Source organism: Urocampus carinirostris, chromosome 3 (assembly GCF_059441175.1).
Source record: "Urocampus carinirostris isolate Australia breed hairy pipefish chromosome 3, RoL_Ucar_1.0, whole genome shotgun sequence".
Lineage (NCBI taxonomy): Eukaryota > Metazoa > Chordata > Actinopteri > Syngnathiformes > Syngnathidae > Urocampus > Urocampus carinirostris.
The window spans coordinates 33303843-33307877 of record NC_142351.1 but is presented as its reverse complement, the minus strand read 5'-3'; positions in this window follow the sequence as shown (position 1 = coordinate 33307877).

Genomic DNA, 4035 nt, shown 5'->3' with positions numbered 1-4035 from the left:
GATCACTCTTTCTTCCCCAGCGGCTGCCAAAACCTCATTACTGAAAATGTGTCTTTTCATATGGCAACTGCTGCTGCTTCTCTTGCTCTTTGGCCCCCTCTAATTTGTTTATTTTTTGTCAGTACCTGAGCCCGTTGAGGGGCAGGTGAGACAATAGCACTGGGTAAACCGGCTCCATTAATTTAACTGGGGATTTAGCTTGTGTTTTTGGCCCACGGTCGCAGCAAAACAACGCTGGCTATAATGGGAAGTCGTTCAATGGAGACAAACAAGATTAAGGACGGTAGATGATACCTCTTCATTGCGGCGAATTGAAAATGCAGCGAATGCATGAGCCACTTTCCAATCGTTTAAGCTTCACTTTAACTAGCATGCTGAAAGCAATCTACAAGGATCGTTAGGGTGCTTGAAATTATCGAAAATGCTTGAATGTTAATGTGTTTTCAAGGGTTGATAAGTGCTTTAATTTTGGGTGAAGTGCTTGAAACTTTAAAAAACTGTTGCCGTGTTTCACAAGACTGCATAAAAAATCCCACCTCTGCTTTCTAGTGGGTACGCTTTGCCATTGCATTTCTTCTTCATTCAAGATTAACGGCAGCAGCCATTAATTTGTATAACTTTGTCCTATAATGCTCCTACTTGTGGTCAAAGATGCTCAAAGTCGCTGATAAGGTCTGATTGCCGATTTAACAAACAAATAACAATGGTAAAAACAATTTAACAAGGAGCTACTGATGACCGTAACTCATGCCCATTGGCACACACACACAAACTACCTCACAGAGACAAACGTCGACCCAGTCACCTCACTCCTGCCTGACGTCACGTCTCTCGTAAAGGGACCTTACACAAAAATAAAGTGACAAAAGTAACGCACATTACACTGCCTTTCCCTTTATGAAGCAGCTTTATGAAGTGGTAAAAATAACAAAAACCCTCTAAACGCCCTAGTATTTGCCTCAGTCTCTGGAGTGAGCCAAGTTCATCCTCAAACAATTGAATGTCCCTGGAAAAAACCTGTTGAACCCCGATCGCTAGCCTGTCTCAAAACGTTGGGCAAAGCAGTGTTCTAGTAGGGAGCCAGTCTGTTCAGATGCAATGCAACCTGCCTGCGCCTAGAGCGGAAATTCAGTCCCAATGATTGTCTTTCTCTTGGGGTGTAGACCCAAACCTGCTAATCGATTTGTGAGTTCCACCCTTTCTAACGCACATCATAGTTCATACCATAAGCCGGGCAAACACATGTGCCGGCTCCAACCTATTGTGCAGTTTCCAGGCATACCCCAGCCCGAGCCTCTGCACAGCCAGGTGGTCTCCCGAATGCAAGTTCCACTGGTGTCCGGAGCACCCGTGCCGACTTCAGCAGGTCAGTTGTGTAGCTGGTGGGACTTTGCATCGCTGATCAATATGCCATTAGCACCAGCAGAATGTGCTGGTCCCAATCCCGCCAGAGGTCAGGATTGCGAGCTGTTGCTTCATGGTGCGGTTGAATCGTTTCACCATACCATCGCCCTGCAGTTACTGTATAAGGGGTTGGTGTGTGTCTTCTGCATGTCCAAGTGTTCACAAAGGGATGGAAAAACGTTGGATCAAAATTCCTGCCCTAGTCACTGTGGAGAGTGTCTGAAGTCCCAAACCAGCTAAATATGCCCTCCTATAGGTCACCTGCTACTGTCTCCGCCTCCTGGTCCGGCAGCGCGTATGCCTCAGGCCACTGGCTCTTAGTCTCATGAGTGAGGCAACAGGGCATTTCCCCTGGCTGTTAATAACACAGCAAGTCTTTCAAATTAAGCTCTCCATAGCGCCTTTGCATCGCCCCCACCAGTACAGAGTAATCATGTCTCATTGATTAAGGAGAAGCTAAAAGGATGTGGCGTCATCAGTCAACAACAGCGCCAATTGCACGGCTTTTGTTTCTTCTGATCCCCTTGCAGCCTCAGAAGCTAATTCAAATTGTGCTCTATAAGCCTTCCAATTCCCCATACCGGAGAACTTGGGCGCTTTAATGGCAGGCAATGTGAGCGGCTGGGTGCTGTCATGCATGTTTTCACCCAGCCGAGACATCTCGCGGGATGTTGTCACACAGTCCGCTAATGGCGGACTCAACGAGCCAGACAATTTTGGCGGGCTGAGGCACACTATGTTGCGAAATACGGGACAGTAAGGGACGGCAAATCCAAAACTTCTGACACAACGTTCGGTCAAAGATACACAAAATCGCTGATGAGGTCAGATCGCCGATTTAATAAACGAATAACAGTGCTAAAAAAAATTCAACAAGGAAATACTGTCTGCCGTAACTCTGTTCTTCCACACATAGACTGCCTCACAGAGGCAAACTTCAGCACGGTCACCTCCCTTTTCCCAGATGTCACGTCTACCATAAAGGGTCCATAAAGGGAAAAAAAAAAAAAAGTAACCGACATTACAATCTAGGGCCGCGATTAACCGCAATCTAATCAAAATTGCGATGTAACGTAATGCGATTGTTCAATTGTAAGACACTGTGGTTTTTTTTCAAGGATTTAGTTTGTTATTTGATTGATGGAGTGTTAGGTCAACTAGAACTGCACTATATAATAGAAACTTTGCTACTCTCTGCTCCCATCTTCTGGCTTGTGTCATTATTGCAGCCTCAGTCAGCTCATTCATGATGCACGTGCAAGTATGTGCATTTCTTAGATGTGTTCGAATAAAGTTTTCGTTTTTCATCTTTCTTGGGGTCTGGGATGGTGTTTGGACTCTACTTGAAGCAGGCCTTTTCTTAATTTCACCATTTTCATGCTACACTATCAAAGAGAAAAAAAATACCCCGCGGGACAAACATGACGTCACTCCCCAGCAGTCCTGCTTTCCTCCTACCTGATGTGTTTCTACTCGAACAGCTTCGCTAAAAGAAAGATAAAAGAAAAAAGACGCAGTGGAGAATAAAGCATAAAGGCTGTTTAAAATATTTAACTTTCAATTTTTAAGGACACTTTAAACCACACACCCCACCTTTAAAGTCACTTTTGTTGCGTTTCATACAAATTTGTAATTGTAATATGTTAAAAAAAAGTAATGACTCTATGGAATACTTCATCAAGTGGAAGCCAGTGGAGACACAGCATTCCTACAAACATGATTCCAGCATTTTGCTTTTATTGTGTATATTGATGACGCAGTATTTCAGACACAGCTCAGGTACTTTCTTGTTCTAGATTAGTCTGAGGTTTCTTAAAATACGGACTTAAGTTAATTGTGCAAACAATAAGTGGACTCAACAATGGGAAATTCAACTGTTGTATGAAAAGCAGTTCTTTTCATTTTAGGGATCTCAGGTGAAATAAGAGAGTGCAGACCATTTTCCTGCAGCATGAAGTCTACATATTAGATGTAATTAAGATGTCATGAAATGTGTTATGCTCTTCCGAAAAAGGCAATAAATCAGGCGTAAAAGTGCCAAGCAGCAAGAGAAAATGGCATTTAATTGCTGCTTTGAAAGTTGCTCACAAAGAACTTGAAAACAGCAATGCCCTTCAATCTTCAAAACTCACGTTCCTTTCTGGCGGCCAGATTGACGGCCGGATCAAGGAGTTCCTTAGCATGCTGGTAGGTTGTTAGGAAGTGGTTGCTCGCAGCCGTTCGCCAGCTCAGCCTTTGTTCACTGGGCTGGAAAGCCTGTTATCGATGAAGCTGACAGCACTTTAGACCACCAGAGATCGGCTGTTCTCAATGGAAGCTTTTGAACGTGCTCTATCCCTTCCCACTGTCCTTTCCACACCCAGCTTGTTAGTGTTCTCTGCTACGTGGAATCTTTGATCCGACATGTTTTCTATTTCTAACAGTCAGCTGTGGAATTCCGGTGAAAGTAGGAAGAAAACAATGGCTACAATCTTGTGAATCGGGTCCGTCAAATGCTATTAAGGCTGTACATTAATTGGTATGTAACTGGAATGGTGCAGCCGTTTCTAATGTGGTGCAAATACGCCCAGCACAAAAATGACTTCAACTTTCTTTGTTTCGGGTGGCTCGCTTTGCGATGGATGAAATGAC